We start from the raw sequence: 7,137 nt of genomic DNA on the forward strand, positions 1-7,137 counted from the left end.
ATGGAAAAACTCATTTACATGCTATGTGCTTAAGTAGCAATGATAATGGGACTGAAAAATAATGACATTAGAGATTGCTTCTCTTTACAGTACTAACATCTATACAAATCTAGGTCTATCCTTATCACCATATACCAGAAATGTGGTATTCTGAAGGTTTAAACAATCAAGGTGCCAGCATATAGGCTTAATGCCTTCTTAAGAACACAATTACAAATTTATAATAGCTGAATCAGGCCCAGGTACTTCGACTTGGCCATTTTCACCCACATGCCTCTTTTTGATTGACATTAGTTGCAAGGGTGAATTCCACCATTTTTATTTGCAGAGCAACAATGAACTACCAGGAATGAGCATCATGGGTCTCCATTGAAACCAGCTATTAAAGCCCAATGCAATCCAAAGTGTATTTTGTTTTTTAAATAGCGAGTGTGGAAGGGTTAGAACCTTGTCAAGTCCTCCATTGAGGAGATTTGACCTTCACTGGGGAGATTTCTACTTGACAGGAAGTAATCTCCCCAGTAAAAATGACACAAGATTATGGCAAGGTTTTCATTGCTGTCACCACCTTCCTATCCTAGTTCTTTAACAGGCATGATAGATCGGAAGAAAAAAAAAGCTCCCCAATGGTGGACAGAAGTAAAAACCTGACACTAGCTAAAAATAAAAGCAAAATTTAAGCATGAGTCAAGTTTACATGTCTGAACGTAATATCACCACAAAAGACTTGCATTACTGGAAATCCAGAATGGGGCCCAAGGTGACAAAATGTGACTTGACTGAGGGTATATAGTTTTATAATCGACCTATATAAAAATGTGGAAAACAATTCAGTGGATATTTGGAGGGGGAAAAAAAAAAAAAAAAAAAAAAAAAAAAAAACACACACCCCACTACTGCAGAATAATTACTTTATAAATATGCAAAAATCCTCAAATGTAAATATTCATTTTACCAAAATGTATTGCTCTCAGGCTTTACTTTCAATCCAGTGAACATTTCCACCCACAGCTGCAAGCACTTCCAGAATAAAGTCTGGAGTTTTAGCATAAGGCCCCTTTCACACGAGGCGGACTCAGCTTCCACGGAGTCCACCGGCTCAGCGGGAGATCTCTGTTGATCTCCGCTGAGCCAGCGGATGACAGGTCCCTCTGTGCTCACTGAGCGGGGAGGAGCTTGTCGAGCGCCACTGCCGCCTATGGAGAGATCGGACGAAAAACGGACAGCATGTCCGTTTTCATCAGATCTCACCCGACCCACCAGTGACGGATCTGAACGTAGGGCCATGCGTCTGCTTTTAGTGGATCGGACCGGGTCGGATGTCAGCGGACATGTCTCCACTGACATCTGTTGCGCCATAGGCTAACATGGAGTACCCATTCAGGTCCACCATCAAAACTGAGAGCCGGACCTGAACGGTCTGACCGTGTGAAAGGGGCCTTAGCCTTCAGACACAGCTGGTCTTAATCCAAAAAAATGCTAGAATCAGTTTCTCTCAGAAGCACTTCATGGTCATAGCCAAGATGTTTGATGCAATTCACCAAGGCTACTTTCACACTGGGGTGTCGGCGGTAAAGCCCCGCTATTTGAAAAGTGTAGCATCTGGGAGTAAGGATGGATCACAGCAGGTTTTGTGAGTTGGCTGCCAATCCTCGTCTTAAAAGGAACCTCTCCAAAAACAGTGCATGCAATGACAGCTGGAGAAAACAAAACAAATTAGCTAGGTTGAGTAGGACCAGTACAGTTGGGTCTGCCTCATTTAAATACCATTTGTAGCAAAATTTCAGTGTATGATCATTATGCCTTTCATGAGTCCTGTAGATACAGTATCTCACAAAAGTGAATACACCCATCACATTTTTTGTAAAAAAATTCTCTTTTCATGTGACAACACTGAAGAAATGACTTTGCTACAATGTAAAGTAGTGTACAGCTTGTATAACATTGTAAATGTGCTGTCCCCTCAAAATAACAGCCATTAATGTCTAAACCGCTGGCAACAAAAGTGAATACACCCCAAAGTGAAAATGTCCAAATTGGGCCCAATTACCCATTTGCCCTCCCCGGTGTCATTTGATTTGTTAGTGTTACAAGGTCTCAGGTGTGAATGGGGAGCAGGTGTGTTAAATTTGGAGTGATCACTCACTCATACTGGTCACTGGAAGTTCAACATGGCATCTCATGGCAAAGAACGCTGAATTAAAAAAAAAAAAAAAAAAAAAAAAAAAAAAAAAAGCTCTACATGAAGATGGCCTAGGCTATAAGAATATTGCCAAGACCCTGAAACTGAGCTGCAGCACGGTGGCCAAGACCATACAGCGGTTTAACAGGACAGGTTCCATTCAGAACAGGTCTCGCCATGATCGACCAAAGAAGTTGAGTGCACATGCTCAATGTTATATTCTTAATATCTACATTTTAATTCGGTCTTAAGTATATAATTGAGGATAGATAGAAATTATTGGGGTATGGAGGGATTATAACGGTGCCAAAGGAAATTAGGTAAAGAGATTTAAAATTTACAAAAACATTTTATTGAAATATATTGTCACATAATTATAGACAAGGGGTATACAATCTAGGAATATAAAAAGGGGTGCACTTTACAGTTGGATAAGGAACAATACAGTTGGATAGGCCTGATGAGGGCCTTCAAAACAGGTAATCAATTCCTACATGTTTTGCCAAGACATTGGCTTCTTCAGGGAAGCGATATGAGCCTGTGCCAACATTAAAGGTTTCTGTAGGCCACCCACCGGAACCAAAGAGGGAGAGGACAACCCCACCAAAAGCCAACAGGGCCAGACCACATCTATGGTTGCAGGGGGCTTAGAGACAATTTAAAATCAATATAATCAGAGGGGGAGCGCCTGGAGAATATTGGAGAAGTATGCTTAGGAGGCAAAAGGGATGGTAATCATGGAGATATGCATCTCCAGAGGAGAGCAGAGAGGCTCAAACGAGCCGAAAATGGCACTCCTATGGGAATATGGGGATCACTAGAAGGAAGGTGTGATGGACAACCACAGAAGTTGTCATGTCCCAATGTGTAATTCAGACTGGTAACAGGCACTCATGTTATATACATATATACACACACACGCAGTGGGGACAGAAAGTATTCAGACCCTTAAATTTTTCACTCTTTGTTAAATGATTTTAGCAAATGGCTGCAATATAAGTTATTTTTTTTTTCCTCATTAATGTACACAGCACCCCATACTGACAGAAAAACACAGAATTGTTGACATTTTTGCAGATTTATTATAAAAGAAAAACTGAAATATCACATGGTCTTAGGTATTCAGACCCTTTGCTGTGACACTCATATTTAACTGAGGTGCTGTCCATTTCTTCTGATCATCCTTGAGATGGTTCTACACCTTCATTTGAGTCCAGCTGTGTATGATTATACTGATTGGACTTGATTAGGAAAGCCACACACCTGTCTATACAAGACCTTACAGCTCACAGTGCATGTCAGAGCAAATGAGAATCATGAGGTCAAAAGGAACTGCCTGAAGAGCTCAGAGACAGAATTGTGGCAAGGCACAGATCTGGCCAAGGTTACAAAAAATTTCTGCTGCACTTAAGGTTCCTAAGAGCACAGTGGCCTCCATAATCCTTAAATGGAAGATGTTTGGGACGACCAGAACCCTTCCTAGAGCTGGCCGTCCGGCCAAACTGAGCTATAGGGGGAGAAGAGTCTTGGTGAGAGGTAAAGAACCCAAAGATCACTGTGGCTGAGCTCCAGAGATGCAGTCGGGAGATGTGTGAAAGTTGTAGAAAGTCAACCATCACTGCAGCCCTCCACCAGTCAGGGCTTTACGGCAGAATGGCCTGACGGAAGCCTCTACTCAATGCAAGACACATGAAAGCCCGCATGGAGTTTGCTAAAAAAACACCTGAAGAACTCCAAGATGGTGAGAAATAAGATTCTCTGGTCTGATGAGACCAAGATATAACTTTTTGGCTTTAATTTTAAGTGCCATGTGTGGAGAAAACCAGGCACTGTTCATCACCTGTCCAATACAATCCCAACAGTGAAGCATGGTGATGGCAGCATCATGCTGTGGGGGTGTTTTTCAGCTGCAGGGACAGGACCACTGGTTGCAATCGAGGGAAAGATGAATGCGGCCAAGTACAGGGATATTCTGAACAAAAACCTTCTCCAGAGTGCTCAGGACTTCAGACTGGGCTGAAGGTTTACCTTCCAACAAGACAATGACCCTAAGCACACAGCTAAAATAACGACAGAGTGGCTTCACAACAACTCCGTGACTGTTCTTGAATGGCCCAGCCAGAGCCCTGACTTCAACCCAATTGAGCATCTCCGGAGAGACCAAAAAATGGCTGTCCACCAACGTTTACCATCCAACCTGACAGAACTGGAGAGGATCTGCAGGGAGGAATGGCAGAGGATCCCCAAATCCAGGTGTGAAAAACTTGTAGCATCTTTCCCAAAAAGACTCATGGCTGTATTAGATCAAAAGAGTGTTTCTACTAAAAATACCGAGCAAAGGGTCTGAATACTTGGGACCATGTGATATTTCAGTTTTTCTTTAATAAATCTGCAAAAATGTCAACTCTGTTTTTCTGTCAATATGGGGTGCTGTATGTACATTAATGAGGAAAAAAAAATTGAACTTAAATGTGTGTGTGTATATGTATGTGATATTCTGTTTGAGAAACTATGTGTATATTCATTCTGTGGCAGGCAGATTATCATCTCCCACTTCCGACGTTAGACATGCTGGTCGAATGGAATTCTTACTTCTAGCCCCCTACCCCCCCCCCCCCCCCCCAATACCCTTGTGGGGAGTGGATGGGAGGGGATAAGGGAATATGGGAGTGGTTAGTTCGGCACAAAATTTAACCACTTCCCGCATGGCCTATAGCAGAATGACGGCCGGGCGGTGGTTCAATTATCCTGACTGGGCATAATACGACCTTCTGCAGAATAACAGCTGGCGTGCGCCCATGGGGGCGTGCATCGCGGCGATCGTGGTGCAGTGCGAGTCTGACACCGCTACACCGATTTTTCCAACGGAGCCTCTTTACCATGTGATCAGCCGTGTCCAATCACGGCTGATCACGATGTAAACAGGAAGAGCCGTTAATTGGCTTTTCCTCACTCGCGTCTGACAGAAGCGAGTTGAGCCGATCGGCGGCTCTCCTGACAGGGGGGGTCTGTGCCGATTGTTTCAGCGCAGCCCCACCTCGGATGCCCACACTGGACCAGCAGGGAAGCACATAACATGTGGATTGCCAGGTACATCCCCCATGGCCATCCACATGTGCAAACGAATGCCCAATCTATGCCAATCAGTGCCCACAAATGGGCACTGAGTGGCACCATTATGGAACAAATGAATTCAGTGATGCCCAGCAATACCACCCATCAGTGTCACCTATGAGTGCCCATCATTGAAGACATACTTACAAAAATTTAACAGAAACAAAGAAAAACTTGTTTGTTTTTTTCAAAATGTTTGGTCTTTTTTTATGTTGCGCAAAAAATAAAAATCAGAGGTGATCAAATACCACCAAAAGAAAGTTCTATTTGTGGGAACAAAATGACAAAAAAAAAAAAAAAAAAAAAAAAAAAAAAAAAGTGCTTAGGTACAGTGTAGCATGACCGCGCAATTGTCATTCAAATTGCGACAGCGCTGAAAGCTGAACATTGGCTTGGGCAGGAAGGTGTCCAAGTGCCTGGTATTGAAGTGGTTAAACAAAGGGATCAGGTTTATTTAAGTCAAGAGCTGCTTGCAGGAAGTCTTTTCTACATTTTCTCTTCACTTCTAAGAAGACTGCAGAAACCCAGCATACGGACATTACAGCTGCTCTCAGGAGAGAAAGGAAATTGCAGCCATTTTTAAGCTCACAACTTGAACTTTTTTGAAGCAAACAACTTTATCTCATATCTGATCTTATTTGAAGCTAAATTTATTTTGTATTTGAACGTACAACTTTTGTAAGTATTTTTGTAAATTGTATGGAAATAAATCACACGGTTTGATTCAAGCTGACTCAGTCATACAATTAAGAAATTTGTCTCAATCATATAGAAAAAGGCAGGAGAGTCTCTTCACAGCTAAAGCTACTTTTTACACTAGTCATATCCAGAGGTTGTCTTTGCTGGCACTTCCAGAAAAAAGTCTGGAGTTTTAGCATAATCCTTTAGACACAGCTGGTCTTCATCTAAATGCTAGATTCTTCTCCATCAGTTTTTCCTCTCAGAAGCACTTCATGTTATAGCCAATAGCATGTTTGATGCAATCCACTAAAGGTCCATTACAACAGTCATTGATAATCCCAGATGATGTCCTTGCCAACCATGTACAACAGTGCATTAAGGATGGATAACACACACACACACACACACACACACACACACACACACACACACACCTCATTAGCTAGGTTGAATAGGACAGGTGCTGTTGAGTCTAGTGGCATGTCATGCAAGTACCATTTGTAGAAATAGCCCATTGTCTGGAGCATGGTGCCTTGCACGAGTCCTTTTCATAAGCTTCTAGTACACCTGGGAAGATGCTAAGCAGAGTAGACTGATGGGGAAACTTTCAGCTTCCACATACAATACCGTGTAGGCTTCAAAGTGTTGATGAAATGGGCAATCTTAGACAACTTCACTTTCTCTCTCCAGATGTGCATTTTTTTTCCTCCCACATTCACATCAGTACCTGGCCTCAAGAAACTTGCAATCTTAAGGTTCGCCACAATTTTCCTTTAGACTTACCAACTATAGAATATAATCTGAGGTCAAACCTAAAAACTTGATTTGTAAAATTCCTTTAGTCTATACAGCACGACTTCTGGTCTAATGCCCAATATCATGGTCACGCGATGAGCAGTGAATACCATACATCATGCGTAATCTAACCAAAATTTTCAAAGGCTTTTCATCTGTCTTCAGGGAGTATAAAGGAACATACCTAAATAGAAAAGTTGAAAAATTGTATAATGTATAGCCAGCCTAAAAAGGTCCACAACTCACTCATACATATACTAGGGCTAGTGTAGACAGGAGCCAATTAACCTACCAGAATGTCTCTGAAGTGTGGGAGAAAACCTACACATATACAGGGAGTACATGAACCGACAACCCTATTGCTG

General features: G+C 42.2%; 1 pseudogene; it reads right to left on the reverse strand.

Moving 5' to 3' along the window:
- Positions 1-970: 970 nt before the first annotated feature.
- On the reverse strand, positions 971-6,675 carry LOC141141175 (CDAN1-interacting nuclease 1 pseudogene; annotated as a pseudogene).
- Between the last annotated feature and the right edge of the window lie 462 nt (positions 6,676-7,137).

Source organism: Aquarana catesbeiana, linkage group LG04 (assembly GCF_042186555.1).
Source record: "Aquarana catesbeiana isolate 2022-GZ linkage group LG04, ASM4218655v1, whole genome shotgun sequence".
NCBI classification, from domain to species: domain Eukaryota; kingdom Metazoa; phylum Chordata; class Amphibia; order Anura; family Ranidae; genus Aquarana; species Aquarana catesbeiana.